The 16,377-nt window shown below is 47.7% G+C and overlaps 1 protein-coding gene across 2 annotated transcripts in view; it reads right to left on the bottom strand.

Moving 5' to 3' along the window:
- Window positions 1-16,097, bottom strand: part of CHST3 (carbohydrate sulfotransferase 3) — a 57,745-nt gene extending 41,648 nt beyond the window's left edge. The window contains exons 1-2 of one of the 2 annotated variants that reach the window (XM_036737064.1): window positions 15,692-16,097; window positions 14,079-14,180 (exon numbers count right to left, since the gene is read on the bottom strand). The gene's annotated coding sequence lies outside the window, so the exon portion shown is untranslated. Of the gene's footprint in view, window positions 1-14,078; window positions 14,181-14,998; window positions 15,083-15,691 lie in introns of those variants that run through there. The other variant, XM_036737065.1, reaches the window with a different exon arrangement.
- Window positions 16,098-16,377: the final 280 nt, after the last annotated feature.

The raw sequence follows: 16,377 nt of genomic DNA, 5'->3' as shown, positions 1-16,377 counted from the left end.
TCAGGACCTGTATGGGCCTGTGACTGCATTACCCCTTGCAAGTGTAATCATGGCAACCTCCTGATGCTTTCCCAGAAAGTGGAGCACTCCATATGGTGTTGGAGTCCCAGCTTCACTTGGATGTACGTGAAAATCTCTTATCCCCACGGAGCCTCAGTGTTCTTACCCGTAAAATGGGCACAATGCTACATTAGACCGTGAACTCCTGGACAGCCGAAATGTTTTTTGTCTTTCTTTGTGTCCCCAGTGCTCAGCGTAGTGCCTGGCACACAGTACGGACTTAATAATGCTTACTCACTTGACTTCACTGTTTTATTTCAAGTATCAAATGAGACAATGTTTGTAAAGTTCATTGCTACCAGACCCCTACTATAAAATTGTGTGCCATCATTAATAACGTAAAAACAATAGCCTAGTGCGTCAGATTCATGATGGGACTGGAGGCAGAAAAACCGGGGTTCAAATCCAACCTCTGAGTAAATCTTTGTGAGTTCCATTCACATACTAAAAGTCCATCCTTGTTAACCTCAACCTTAGTCTTGGATTTATAAACACATCGGTATATGAAGCTGGGCGGGGAGTAGTATCTGGGTAATGGCTAGAGTGCTGGGCTTGGACTCAGAGAATTATGAGTTCAAATCCCATCTCTGACACTTACTAGCTGTGAGTCCTGGCTGGGCCACTTTACTTCTATGTGCTTTTGTGTCTCAGGCAGCTCTGGGCTTGGAGTCAGAGAGTTATGAGTTCAAATCCCACCTCTGACACTTACTAGCTGTGAGTCCTGGCTGGGCCACTTTACTTCTATGTGCTTATGTGTCTCAGACAGCTCCAGAGGCTTTATCTACCAGCTCATAGAAAGGTTGTTGACCCTCCACAGTGGAAGGATTGCTCCAGACTAAAGAAATCACAGATCCTTCCTGAGTTGGCGTCATCATTACTATAGTAACACCAATAGAAATGCCTTGAATCTGAGTGAGTCATGGCATACGGCAGAAGGGAGGTGTGTTTAGATCAACATTTCTTATCTATGCATCCCGCAGGGGAGCAAAGATAATGCTTAGGAGACTGTCAGCTTTGATAAAATCCTTTGAGACTTACAAAGTGCTTAAAAGAGGCAGCTAGATGATTCAGCGGATGGAGTACTGTGCCTGGAGCCAGGAAGACCTGAGTTCAAATCCAGCCTCAGATACCTACTAGCTGTGTGACCCTGGGCAAGTCACTTAACTTCTGTTTGCTTTAATCCACTGCAGACGGAAATGGCAAACTACTCCAGGATCTTTGCCAAGAAAACCCCATGGATCAGAAAGAACTGGACTCACTGAACAACAACAACAAGGAATGTCCTTTAAAAACAGTAGCATTGCTGTAGACAGAAGACCCAAGTTCAAATCCTACTTCTAACTCTTACTGTCTGTGTGATCTTACCTCCTGGTCATCTGTAAAATAAGAGGGTTGGCCTTCATGACCTTTGAGGTTCTCTCAGGCTCTGAATCTATGATCCTATGATCTCCTTTGATCCTTACAAGAAAGATGTTATTATCGCATTTTACAGATGAGAAAACTGAGGCACAGAGGCTGAGGCTTGCCCAGCGTCACAGAGGTAGCGTTGGTAAAGTGGTGGGGATCTTTTGACATCAGTCCATACTTTTCCATCCCCCTTGTCATTTTCATTCTTGGGTTGAACCTGCTGCAGTAGAGTTAAAAAGGTTTGGGTTCACTTCTCAGCCCTGAAACTTCCTGGCTGGGCGACCCTGGGCAAATCAGTTCCCTTCTCTGAGCTTCAGCTTCCTCGTCTGTAGAATGAGAGCCTTGGCCAAGATCTCTGAGGTCTAAATGCTCTAAATCCCATAATCCTCCATTCTCTCTCAGGCTGGCATTCCTTTTTCTCTGTAGAATTAGCACATGCTTCTTTCCTCCCCAGTCCTAGATTTTCAGCCACGTTGCCAAGCCCGGCAACCTCTCCCTGGAGCATATATGGTACGAGAGCCTGGACTAGCGCGGGGCTGAATGAACTCAGGGTCTTGCTCACCACCCCTTCGGTAACTGCTGCGTCACTGAGTTAACTTTACGGCTCAGGACAGAATTTCAAGAGCGTGGCTTTGTTTCTTCTCTTACCCGTTTTGACTTAATGGATCATGAAATATTAATTCTCCTCTTCTCCCAGGGAGACACATGCTGAGCATGCAATACGATCTCATGTAACCCACTGCTGCTGCCGGAAGACCCGGGGACTATCTCTAACTCTCTAGTTAAGCCACACCTCCAATGTCTGCCTCAGTTTCTACAGCTGTAAAAAGACTACATCCATGGAAGGTCTCAGAGAGGAGCGGTCTCAAGGCACACTATTCCACTATCCACCAGTACAATGCAGGCCTGGTTAGGAAGATCTGAGTTCAAATGTGGCCTCAGACACTTACTAGCCGTATGATCCTGGACAAGTCACATAGACTCAGTTTCCTTCCTTATCTCTAAAATGAGCAGCTGCCTCCCAGGGTTGATATGAGGATCAAATGGGATAATATCTGTAAAGTGCTTGGCACATAATAAGGGCTATGTAAATGATGTTATTATTATTAATTATAGCATGCTCCCTCTCCTATAGGGGAGCTAGGTGGTACAGTGCATTGAATGCCAGGCCTGGAGTCAGGAAGATCTGGGTTCAAATCCAGCCTCAGACACTTAGTCGCTGTGTGACCCTGAGCAAGTCACTTAACCTTGTTTGCCTCAGTTTCCTCATTTGTAAAAGGAGCGGGAGAAGGAAACGGCAAACCACTGCAGGGTCTTTGCCAAGAAAACTCCAAATGGGGTCATGAAGATTTGGACACGACTGAAAATGATTGAACCCTCTCCTCTCTAAGTTATATATTCTTGGGTCAAGACTTCTTAACATTTTTTTGGGCCATGAACTGTTCTGGTGAAGCCTATAGGACTCCTCAGAATCGTGTTTTAAAATGAATAAAATAAAATACATAGAACTTCAAAGGAAACCAGTTATATTGAAATACAGCATCTGGGCCTTTTTACATTCCAAGAGTCCTCTGCAGTCCAATCCTTGGGCTGTTCCTGGGTTTCGCCCCTTTCTTACTATATGACCTGCCCACCTCTCTTTCTGCTCCCAGAGATCCTCAATGATACCTATTCACCGCATTTCTGGTATTCAAGCCATCCTTAGTAATAAGCTGCAGCGTACAGCTGTGCACCTCTCAAACAATCACTTTTTTAAATAGAATTGAAATCCCAAGCTGGCGGGCAGCCTGAACTGACTCCTATGGCCAACCCAAACCCCAACATGGGCTCATATTTCTCCTGCTTTCCCTGCCGCTGAAAGAAATACTGCAAAACACTGAAAACTGTATATGGGCCAATGTGCCATTTAGATCCCTTCCATCCCTGCTCCTCTCGGGATCTGGAGGGTTTTCAGAGCCCCTTTGTAAGGAGAGCCCCAGCTTGGCTATCTAGACTTCTTTCTCCCCTCACACTTGCCTTCCTGAAAGTTCCAGGCTGCAGTTTTGGGGGCACAGGCAGGGGTAGGGCCAAGGGATGCATTAGTACCAAAGGCATGCAAGACGGATGTCACAGCTGCAAAAAAAAGGAGCATGGGAAATAAAGAATGCTCTGGGAGAGGAATAAGAAGATTTGGAAGACAAGAAAGACAGGGTCCCTGGCTAGCTCTCTCCATGGATTGTCAGTGAGTAGAGTGGGGAGCAGAAGCCACTTCACTGGCTGGGAAGTTCCTGCTGCCACAGTTTGCCGGGTAGAATGGAAGGAAGGTGGCATTGAATGAGATCACTTTTTCCCCAACGGATGCAGTGACAGCAACCTCAGCTTCAGTCTCAGAGCACTTGTCTCCATCCTTTCCTACTTGTGGCCTTGTTCCACCTCCACCTTGCTCAAATCCAACTCAAGGCAGGGGAGTACGATCAACAAACCACTGTCCTGAGAGCTGAAGGATCCAAGGATCAGACATTTAGAATCGGAAGATATTGTAGAGGTCGTCAAATGCAACACCTTTATTTTTCTCACTTTAAAGAGCAAGCTGAGATCTAGAGTCATACAGGGAGTGTCTGAAGCAGGATTACAAAAAATCTTCAAGTCTAGCTCTAGCACTGAGGCTGAAGTTCCACCCCCTCCACTTAACGACCTAAACAACCTTGGACAAATCTCTTAACCTCTCAGGGTCTCAGTTCCTCATTCAAAAATCGGGAGATTAGATGACCTCTAAAATGACATTCACCTCTAATTTGTGACATATAACAAAAAGCAGATGCAAGTCTGTAACACACACAACTCTTGTTTCCAATCCTATGAATGCCTGTACTTGGAACAGGCAAGTTTCAGGACCATTGAATTCTTCACAGAATAGAGGAACTAGCCAAGAGCATAGATGCCTCAGGAAGCCCATCACCATTTCTACAAACACAGTTCAAAGCTGACTGTCATGCTCGCCCAACGGATGGTGGCGACAATGTCATCTTTGTAAATGATGAATGGTATATTACTTCCTGTCTACTTCCTTCCCACAGAACAAAAGAGAGAAAATATCTTTAAAGTTTCTAAAGGAAATGGGTAGCCGATGTATGTGCTCTGAACAACCCAGAGTCAAGTCAGGCTACCAAGACCACTTGAACAAAGGAGGGTACAACAGGCATCATGGCAGTATAGTGAAAATGGCCTGGTACCTCTGTCACTTACTACCTATGTGATCTTAACTTCTAATCAGAGGCAAAAGGGAAAAAAAGAGCGAGATGGTGTGGCGTGGGGGTGGGAGGTGAGATCCCTCAGGGTCTCTATATCCCCATTTTTGACTAGATTGCCTCTAAGTTCCCTTCTAGCTCTATGAATTGGGTTATCAATATTCCAGATGCTTTGACTTTAAGTGCACAAGAAGCCCTTGTATAGTTCAGGAACCCCAAAACTGAAAGGGTTCCAGAACAGACTAAGGTGCCTTCTGCTAATTCTTCAGGGAAATTCTACATTGCTATCAGAGATCCTCTAGGGATACACAAACCCCTGTATTTACATACCATATCCACATCAGTTAAATCCTCCCAACTTAAAAGATTTCTTAATTGATTTACACCCATAAATGTCACCAGAGAGTGGCAAGAAAATATACTGGACAGCGGCAAGCAAGCAAGATTGAAGGCAAAGGAGTGGACCCTGTCAGCTACTGCCTTTGCTTCTCTCCAGTAAAGGAGAAGAGGGGAATATCATCCATACACTCTTTGTGGGACCTTTCCACCCCTAAATCTATTTAATCTTCAGTTAGTAAAGGGTAAAAGATGCAGCCTAGCTTGGTGTATAGAGGATAGGCTTTGGAGTCAGAAGACCTGACTTCATCTCGCCTCTGACACATACTGTGTGTCCACTTACCCACGAAGTGAGCCACGAAGCTCTCTAAAACTATAAATTACCACCTACATGGGTGGAAGGAGTTTCCATGCAAGGAGTTCCACACATTGGTGAAATAAAAAATCTGGACTAAATCTTTAAATAGATGTAGAGGGAAGTTAGGCGATTTGTCCAAAGTAAACATAAGAGGAAGGATTCGAACCCAGGTCCTCTGATTCCAAAGCCAGGGCTATTTCCACAATATCATATTCCTGCCTCTAGCCTTTTGACTTCCAAGGTCAGTAGGTTTTTATTTAAATTGGAAGAAACTTTCTTCCCCCTACCCCTCCCAGGTGCCCATACAACCAGATCTTTTGCAAATTAAACCCATTTCCTTTGGTTTGTCCTTCTGAGTCCACACATGAGATAGAATGAAGGTCTTGCACAAGATTTGACTTATGCAACTGGAAAAGTGATTCAGGCATTTGGGGTAGGGTCACCCAGGGGGCACCTGAATCAGGCTCAGGAAAAGCTAAGTTTCACAAGCTTCCTTCTTGCAGTGCCCTGACTTGTAAACACTTCATACCCTCAGTGGTCCCCCCTTTCACAGTCAGATCCAGCCCTCTGATCTCCAGATCTCCTCTAGCCACATGGGTCCAGCCACAAATAAGAGAGGTTTTCTTGCTCTCTTAGACACTTATCTTCTCAGTGGGCTGCTCATTCTTCCTGTCTTCTCTCAACCACAGAAGAGAATTCTTAGAAACCTCTTCTGGGTCCCTCCTTCTGGTCTTATCTCCTTGTGACACTTCTGAGAGAGAGAGAGAGAGACAGAGACAGAGACAGAGAGAGACAGAGAGACAGAGACAGACAGAGACAGAGACAGACACAGACAGAGAGAGAGACCGAGATGAGGAGGTATGTGGAAAGGAATAACATCTCTAGAAATAGCCAAGGAAAGGATGGGGATCTGCAGATCAGTTGTAGTTACTGACATTTTTCCTTTCTCAACCAGAAGATAGCTTCCAGTTCCAGTAATCTTACCATCCTTTCCATGTATACCATTTACCCCTTCAGGGCTGGGCCTCTCTCTTTCTTCTTTTCATTCCCCCCTTCCCCCAGCTTTGCCCTTCCTAGTTGTCTCTTACCCTAGAAAACCAAGGCTGTGTTCTCTGGAGTTGTGAAATTCCTGGCAAAAATCACATAAGCAAGAAAAGTCAGTCATTTGCTTCTAACATATTTCCTGAGCCCAAGTTGGCTGAGTTGGACATGTTAGCACATTTCAGAGCCTTGCAGACTATGAGAAAGGAGGGAAGGGGAATGAGAAGGGGAAGGAAAAACAGATCTGATGAAGCTCAGTTATGTGTGAAGCTGGCATGTGAGGGCATGTAAGTTTACATGTGTGAACAGCAACGTGGAAGACAAAAATAGACTAAGCCAAAGGCAGCCCTCAAGAGCAGATTAATGCACTGGACTTGGAGTCAAGGGAAGCCTGAATCCTGGCTCAGACACTTGTGAAGTGTGGGATCACAGGCAAGACAATGCAGCTCAGCAACTCACTTTGCTCGTTTGTAAAGGAGACTTCTCAAGTTATTTCCCCTAGTACACACACACACACACACACACACACACATCTGGAATACTTTGCTGCATAAATATCTTCGTTAATTTAATCATTATTATATACATTTAGAGGGGCAGCTAGGTGGCACAGTGGACAGAGATCTGAGCCTGGAGTCAGGAAGACTAAGTTCAGATCTGTCTTCAGGCACTTACTAGCTGTGTGACCCGGGGCAAGTCTTTCAACCCTGTTTGCCTCAGTTTCCTCATCTGTAAAATGAGCTGGAGAAGGAAATGGCAAGCCACTCTGGTATCTTTGCCAAGAAAAACCCCCCAAAAGTCATGAAGACTTGAACATAACTAGATAGCAACAACAACAAAAACATGTAGAACTAACTTGTCATTTCATCGGTATAGGGAAACCCAGCAAGGAAACCACCTCTCCCAATGCAAGAAGGTATCTGCACTGCAATTTATAATCTTAGAAAAATTGCCTGGAGACTTGAATGGTTGTGACTTGCCCAGAGTCATGCACCCAGTGAGGCTGATCTAGAACTTAGGTCTTCCTGACTCTGAGTCAGTCTAACCATTCACTACATCGGTGGTATCAAACTCAAACAGAGATGGGGGGGGGCACTAAAGCCATAGGTAAGGATCCTGGTGGGCCATATATTGACTTAGTTCTAAAATGTGATATTATCTATTTTACTGTATCTTTATTTATTTTGTTAAATATTTCCCAATTATATTTCAAATTGGTTCGGGCCATGAGATACCTCTACCCTACTCTCCTCTCCTCTCTCTGCACTGATTAATTTAAATAACCTTTTTTTTCTGTTTGAAAATAATCCTTTATTCTGCTTGATATAGCCCACGCTGTGTTTCAATATCATAACTTCTTGGGGAAAATATTTCTGACCCTTAATTTCCTTATATTAAGGCTTTAAATAAAATGGGGGTGGTGGGGGTGGACTAGATAGGACCTAAGGCTTCTCCCAGTTCTGAATCTATGATCCTATGAATTTTGAATAATTATATGCATTTGAATAATTATATGCATTATATTGCATATCTGAGAGCTTCAAAAATACTAGCTTAATTAATCACGCACACTGACGTCAATTCACAAGATCCTAGATCCAGACCTGGGAGGGACTGAAGAGGTATTCTAATCCAACCCCCACCCCCACCCCCCATTTTGCAAATAAGGAAACTAAGATCCAGCAAGGTAGAATGATTTACCCAAGGTCACACAAGTATTAAACATCAGAGACAGAATTTGAACCCCAGACCTCTGGCTCCTTTCAGAGCCAGCATTCCATCTAAAGCATGTTGGCCCAAATATATCTGTGCTGAGCGTGTTCATCACTCTACTCTCCTACTCTGTGGACTGTAGTCTGTGAGAATGTTTATGAGTATGCGTATGTGAATATCACAGGTGGGTTTGCAGGTCTGTGAACAGCTATACCTATGAACGTCTGCAAGGCTGTGTATGTCTGCAGATGTGTGTCTATCAGTGAGATGAGCATGTGTGCACTCGTTTCTCCTCCCCATGCCTTGAAGGGCCAGGCTGCATCTGACATTCCAGACAGCCTGGCAATCTGGTTGAACAAAGTTGTGGCCATCCCTGAAGTTTCCCCTCCAGCTTCAGCTGCCTTTGTTACCACAGTCCACACACACCTGGGGCTGTCCAGCGCTTTCCACAGCTGGGTTTACCAGGGCTTAGCAGGGTTCCTTAGACAAGATAATAGCGCCAATGAGCCAATTTATTTTTCTTTTCCTAGGGAAGGACTGAGCTCCCTATGGGAGTTTTTGGACAGTCCAGGATCTTGAGCCAACTGCATAAATCTGGAATGTGGGAGAGTGGGAGTCTTCATGACAGTTAGTGTTGCAGTTGTTACCCTATTATGTCCTTTTGCCAGAGACTAGAGTGAGGGGGTCAGATGCTGATAAATGGGGCACATTCTCCGTTGTTCTGATGGCTCCCGGGCTACCATACCTCCCATAGAGGGGAGTCTGTCAGCAGCTCCAGCAAGATGAGAGATGTGAACAAAGGAGAAGTCAGCAGCCCCCTAGATTGGAGCTAGGCTCTCTCAGGGGTCAGCCTGGATACAGCAGAAAGAGCATGGGCTTCGGTGTCAGAGGACCTGCCTTCATAAATGCCTCTGGGGCTCCATTCTGTGTGACCTTGGGCAAATAACTTAACTTACCTAAGCGCTAGTCTCCTCTTATGCAAAATGAAAGGGCTGGGCTGCATGGTCTCTGAGTCTTCTTCAGGATTTAAATCTATGTTCCTAGGCCCTTCAAAAGACATGACTGAAGAAGACTCAGATGTTTTCTAATCTCTCCACCCATCCAACCTCAACTTTTTATGAAACATTTAGTTGTTTGTCTGCGTGGCCAAAGAAAGATTCCACTCTAGATTCCACAAAACCAGAATTTTAAAAAATAAAAGAAAGCAAAACTTTTCCCCCCAACTCTTTCAAAGCCAAACTCATAAACAAAGGCATAAACCGAACTCTGTCTCGGGAAGGGAGAGCTCTTGATGACACTTACCCGGACCACCAACAAGGCCAGTAATCCCCATTGTCTATTTCCGCCCCTTGTGTCCAGCCTTGAGCATCCTGGCCAGGGCAGCCTATTTTCCAACCCGGGGGGGGGGGGGTGGGGGTGGGGTGGGGGTGGGGCTGAAGTTTGAGTCACAAGAAGAAAAGAGAAGGACTTGCCCTCCTCAGGGTGGCTGCCTGGAGATGAGAGGAGCAACTGAAGACAGAGCTGGAACCCAAATGCAGAATTCCCAAGCTGGGCTCTGAGGTTTTCTTCCCTAGACTGTTTACTTGGGGAGGTCAGGCTGGGACTGGCTTGTTTATTTTCCACACTTTCCCTCCAAATCCTTTTCTGAGAGCCCTCCAGATCCCTCCTTGATAAATTTCCTGGGAACTGGAAAAGAGGACAACCTCCTGAACAGACAGGCAACCTTTGTGAAAAGAAGGAAGGTAGGTGGTGTGTTTGTAAAAGCCCAAGGAGAAGACGGTGGATGGCTGGGGGTGGGGGGGAGGGGAAGGAGGGGAGGAAGGAAAGGAGAAAGGAGAAAGGAGAAAGGAAAGGAAGGTACCTATATAGGATAAAGTGTTAGTCTTAATCTCCAGACTTGCCCTCCAGCAACCAGAAGAGATCTGGGTGTGGATGAACTCCCTGGGGATATGATTTGTATTTGCCTGTCTTTACTCTCCATAGAACCCAGTACCTAGAGCAAGGTACAATTAGAAAGGATATTCACTCCAGTTAGAGGACCAGAGTTAGGTTCCTATCTCTGAAGCTTAGTACCTGCATGACCTTAGTCAAGTTACTTAATTTCTCTAGTCCTTAATTTCATTATCTGTAAGATGAAGTGGTTGGACTAGATGACCTCTGATGTCTCTTCGTGACCTATCCTTAAAGGGGGAAGAAGATTCAGTTTGATATGACTCCCTTTGCTTGTATAAACAGCTACGGAGTTGAAAACTAGTCTAGGTCCGGGGGTTGGAGGGAGGTTCCATTTCTAAATTCTCTCTAGGCATCCCAAGTCCCCAGAATTATCGACTCATCTCATTTGTAATGAAAGAACAAGAAGGAAAAAGAGAGCTGGTCTTAATGGCTCTCCTCTGGCCCTTCCATTACGGTGCCGGGCTTCTCCCCAGCCCCAGCTGGGGCAGCCCGGCTAATCCCCATTCTGGAGGGGAATGAGAGGGACATGAAGGGCTTGGAATATCTTTACAGCTGGGTTCCCACAGTTCATGGGGAGGGGGAAGGGAAACAGGGAGCTGCTTGATAACATGCACCTCTATAGTAGGCCTGAAAACACGACTTTAAGGGACATGACTGTCCCTGGATGTCTAGCACCTTTTTTTTAATCAGTGCTATGCTGGTAAATGTTTAACAAGTGGCTCTCTGGTAAGGGGTGGTGGTGGTTATTAAAAGTATCCAGGCACACTTTTAAGTTTAATCTGCAGGATTCATATTTTCTCCATCACCTTTGAAAGTCCAGACAAGCAACAAAAAACGATAGAGTTCCCATTGTAGTGTGTGGATTTCTAAGGTGTGAATGCTCACACCCCCAAAAACTGACGGTAGGCTCTTGAGAGCAGATTCAGCACAACCTGCTTTTAACCTAGGGTCCAGTGGCAAAAAAATAGTTTCCATTTACATGATACTTTACTATTGACAAAGCTCGTCCTTCGAGGCCCTTGTCAGGTGCAGCAACAGGTGGTCTCATTTTCTCAAGGATACACTCAGAGAGACAGAATAATTTGTCCCAAGTCACATACCTAGGAATTAGTAGATTTGAACTCAGGCCTTCTGTATCAGCATGGCGTGCTGGGAAAGCACTGCTTTTGGCATCTGAGAACCTGGGTTTGAATCCCGGCTCTGATACTGCCTGTCTGACTTTAGGAAAGTCCCCTCTCTGGGCCTCAGTTTACTCATCTGTAAAATTAGCAATGTCAGACTAGATGACCTTTAAGGTTCTTTCCAGCCCAGAATCTGTGACCCCACGACTCTACGTCCAGGGTGGCTCTTGGTACTATATTATGCTGGCAGAGAAACGCGATGAGGGAATGGCGGATGGCATATGGAGCTCCCCACACACAGCCGCTGCAGAGGACAAAGCTGGGCACAGCACCTGGGCTATAGGGCCTTACAGTCAGTAAGACCTAGTAGGGTCAAATGTTGCCTCTGACACTTACTAGCTGGGTTGAACAAAGATGACCCCCAGGGTACTTTCCTGCTCTAAACTCCTGTGATTCCAGGTGGCACAGTAGGTACAGCCTAGAGTCAGGAAGACTTGAATTCAAATTTGGCCTCAGGCAATTACTGGCTGCATGACCAATTCACTTAATCTCTATTTGCCTCAGTTTCCTCGCCCGCAAAACGGACATAATAATAGCTCTACCTCCCAGAGTGGTTGGAAGGATCAAATGAGATAATATTTTTAAAGTGTCTGGTCCATAGTAGATACTTAATAAATATTTGTTTCCTTCCTCCCTCCCTCCTTTTTCTCTTCCTCTTTCCCATCCTTCCCTCCCTCCCTCCCTTCCTTCTTTCCTACATCAGGAGGTACCCAGTTCAGGATTTTTTTACTTCTATGGGGACCTATGGGGATCTCTGAAGAGATGAGAAAGATCTCCAGCCTTGGGATAAATGAGATAATGGTCTAAAATACACCCTGAAATTGGGTTTTGACAGTGGGTATGGCTGTGAGGCTGCCTCTGCCTTCTTCAAGGACTGAAGATTTTGCCTCTTCCTAATTTCAGCTCCATACCTGAAACTACAAGCAAATCTCAACAACAATTTTTTGCCAGGGGAGCTGAATTCCTTGTATTTTCCTACCCAAGCCTCCCACACATCTGGGGAGCCTCTGGCCCAATGTTAGGAAAGAAACACTCCTAATATCACCTGCCACCCAGGGTCCCTGAGGCTGGAATGTTTCTGTTTCTCAGAAACTCTCCTAACCCCTCCAGAAAAAGCTCCAGGGAATGGAAGTCAATGCAGGGTCTGTTTGTTCCCCAGAGCTATGCAGGCTTGTCTTGAGGCACCTCCTTCCTCGCCTACTCCTTTGCCCTGCCCTACACTATTGCGGCTGGATAATCCTGTACAGATGTGGCAGCCTCCTGGGACATTCCTGTCATTTTGTCTTCAGCAGGGAGGGCCAGAGGTAGTAACTGTCCATCTCTGACCCTGGGCAAGTTCCAACCTCTTAGTGGCCACAGGCAATGCTCAAAACCACTCAGTTAGAAATGGATGGCCAATCTTCATCAGTGAAAGGAATTTCCCTACATGGGAGTTCTCCAGAACCGATGAAACTTCAAATTAGAGAATACTGGAAGGTTTACAAAACACTTTCCTCCCAGCAATCCGCTGAAGCAAGAGGTGAGCCAGAAAATTTCCTGCCCTTATGTTCCCCAGAAAACACTCACGTAGCACCTGTGCCTCTAAGACAAAGCAACCTAAACCCCTCTTCCACCTCCCACTTTGAAACCCAGTGGGCATACGGGTGGATCTAATGAGAGCGATTCCTTTCCTCCTGCTAGATCGGTAATCAGTCCAACAAGTGGCAGGGTCGGGTGGGTCCTATTAATAATATTAATAAGATCTTCCTGCCGCTCCGAGAGGCTGGTCTCTGGAGCTTGTCCTAACAGTGCAACACACCTCCATAATGGTTACCAAGTCTAGTCCAACCTCCAAATTTTACATCACCCTGAGAGGTGATGACTCGCTTAAGATCATACAGCATTTAAAGTCCTTTACAATCAGCTCAGATGCCAACTTATCTTTCTGGTTTTATTACACACTATTCCCCACCTCATGCACTTGGTGTTTCAGCTAAAATGACTTACTTGATGGTCTCTATTCAAAACAATTCATCTCCCACCTCTGCACCTTTGCCTAGGCTGTCCTGCACACCTACAAGGCTCTCTTTTCTCAGCCTACTTCTTGGAATCACCAGCTTCCTTTAAGGCTCAGCTCAAGTACCACTTACTCCAAGGCTTTTCCTGATTTCTCTAGATATTAGATCACTACCAAGTAATTCTGTTTATCATGCTCCCCTTTGCCTGGCACATAGTAAACATATAGTAAATGCTTATTGACTGACTGATTTTGTATTTACTTTTCTGTGTACAAGTAGTCCCCACCTCACGGTAAGACTTTTTTCTGGTCTTGAATACAGTAGGTGCCCATCGAATTGGATAGCTAATAAATAGCCAAGCCAGAATGTGAGTCCTGGTCTTCTGACTCTAACCACTGTATTCTTTCAATTATCCTCACACAGCAACTAAATCACAAGGAATGAGTAGCCTTTTGCCTTTAGTATACAGTTCCTAGATAGAGGGCTCACCTCTCCAGTCTATAGTAGGGCGGTTCAGAATTCCAGAATGACATCCTACCTAATAACCATTTTTCCCCCACTACTTTAGCCACACAATAAAAGGGTCTTTCCTTGTGTCCAAGACTGTGAACCGGAATGAATTGAAGGGTCATTTCAAACACAAATGACAAGGCTCAGGTCAAGTCTTCCTGTTTATGCTTCTCCCCTTCTCCCCCAGATCCCCACATCAATCGATTTCAGGACCTGCACTGGATAACAGGAAACCTTAACTAAGCTTTCCTCTGCTTGACCCCCACCTCTCAGTTCCTGTTCAGTATATACTTACAAAAGCGCTGAGTTTGTAGGCCCCAATCCGGCCTGAAGCGATGCATCTGTCCACTAAGGCAGCAGATACGGTAGATGCCAAGTCCCCAGGGGAGTTCTAAATCTGGTGGACCAACAGGGAAACAGAGGAAGGTCAGGATAGATGTATACTGGCCAGGGGTGCAGATGTTAGGATTAAAAAAGGAGGGAGGTGAAGGGAATAGATTTGCATGGAAAGCTCTCAAAAGACTGGAAAAGCATCCAGCACCAGTCTCGAGGTATAGACTTCCCCAGCACTGGAGTCTTCAAGTGGTGGCTGGAAGCCCGCTAGTGGAAGGTGCTGGTGAACCAGATGTCCTCCAAGGTCCCTTCCAGCTGAGAGATTCTGTGATCTGAAATCCCTTGATTTGCCTTAGAGTAGCTACTAGGGGGAGGAGATAAGAGCCGATAAGGTGGTGAATGTGCAGTATCTGGAAATGCGGTATTTGCTCCTGGGCTGACTCAGCCCTGACTGACTCCAGAGGAGGCCGGCCCTTGTCTTCAGGGTATCAGAAAGTCATTGGCAGAAAAGAGAAAGCCAGCTTTAGGGGCTGGTCAGAAGAACCAGAGGGCAGAAGTTCCAGCCATGGCCTCTGGCCCAGACCAGACTGGGCCTCTCTCTGTGGGACCCTTAGGTCCAAAGGCAAGGCCCCCAGGTCCCTCAACTTACTCCCAGCCAGGAAGACACTCTAACGCGGGAAGGAATTGAGGCAAGGAAGGGGAGACGACCGAGCCTCTCATTTGCTCAGGTTTCTGCTTCCATGGCCCAGCATCAGCCCTCCGGCTCTGCCTGCCTTCCCCACTCTGCTGACGGACCTCAGCTGCCAGGCTCTGGGATTTGTGAATCACTCGGTCCGCTCCCCTAGCTCCCCTCCCTCCCTCTGCCTGCCCGCCTCGTCTCACCTCCGGAAGCGCTGCGCACACCCAGACACATTGCCCAGACACCAAGTTTCCAAGACCCAACTGCAACTCCGAGGCCCGGCTGAAATGCTCCTTTTTTCCCCTCCACCCACCAGTTTGGGAGCCTGATCCTGACTTTACAGAGTTCTGGCCAACTCCTCCCCTCCTCGGCACCCAGCTTGTTCCGAGCACCTCCCCACTGGCTTCGGCCCAAGAAGCCGGCTTGATCGGGTGGGGAGGGGGTTGAGGAGGGAGGAGGAAGGGGGCGGGAACGTGCAAGGGGTGAAGATCTCAGGATTCCGAGCTCCAGGGCGCCAGGGTGTGCTAGGCTGGGCCAGGGGGTGCGTCCTGGAGCAATGAGAAGCTCGCTACTCCCTGCCCCAGCCCCGCAGCCCCCGCCTCTCTCCTCCAGTCTGCCCTGGGCCATGACACTCGTCCGCTTTGGAGGTTTCCAGTCCACTCCGCTCCCCCAGGCCCAAGGAGCTAAGCTGAGGGTGATACAGAAGGGACAGAGAGGTCTGAGGCAGGGGGCGCACGGATTGGCCGCGACGCCCTCTCTCGCCTCTGACTGGCATGGGAGCCTACCGGCAGTGCTCCCTCGGGAGCTGGGGCCCCCTCCGGCCCCGCATCAGCCGTGGGCCAGGGAGGGAGAGAGAGAAGGAAGGAAGGAAGGAGGGAAGGAAGAGGCTGCCTTACCCTGCCCAGCCTCTTCTGGCCGGGGGCGGATGACTGGTTCTCTGGGGATGAAATCGGGGCAGGCAGCATTCGGAGAAACTTTCTCCTCTAGGTTCGCCCTGGAAGGAAGGTTCCCCGGAGCCTGCCCCCTGCGCCCGGAGCCTGGGAGCCCTCCCTCTCGCCTTCTCTGTCCTTGGCTCCTCTCGCACCTCCCGGGCCCGGGGGCCGGCTCGGGCTGGGCGATCAGCGAGCCAGGGGAGGAGGCGCTGGCGGCGGCGGCGGAGCCGAGGAACGGCCGCCTCGCCGGGGTCCCATGTGCCCAGAGCTCCGAGGAGGTGCCGGAGCCTGTCCGTCCCGCGCAGCAGCGTCTGCTTCTCCCTGCCCGACTCAGGCCGCTACTGATCTATCTCCGAGCGGCGGATTCTTGTATTCCTTCCAAGACGCCTGGGGATCCCTCCTCCTCTTTCTTCCCTCGCCCCCACCCCCACCCCCTTTCGCGCCCGGCAACTTGGGAACCGTTCGCAAAGTTGGTGCCCCGGACTGGGCGCTGCAGGAGCCTAGGCAGCCACGGCACAGAAAGGAGGAGACCAGAGAAGGGAAGGAGTTTCCCAGACCCGTGCCCCCCCGCCCCGCCCTAGGCCTGCTCTCCCCTCCTCCCCCGAGTCCTGCGCCCTAGCTCCCACCCCCAACTCCCGCCTCTGGGGAGC

The sequence above is a fragment of the Trichosurus vulpecula genome, chromosome 8 (assembly GCF_011100635.1).
Source record: "Trichosurus vulpecula isolate mTriVul1 chromosome 8, mTriVul1.pri, whole genome shotgun sequence".
NCBI classification, from domain to species: domain Eukaryota; kingdom Metazoa; phylum Chordata; class Mammalia; order Diprotodontia; family Phalangeridae; genus Trichosurus; species Trichosurus vulpecula.
Note: the sequence above shows the minus strand (reverse complement) of the source record. Positions and strands in the feature narration are given on the sequence as shown.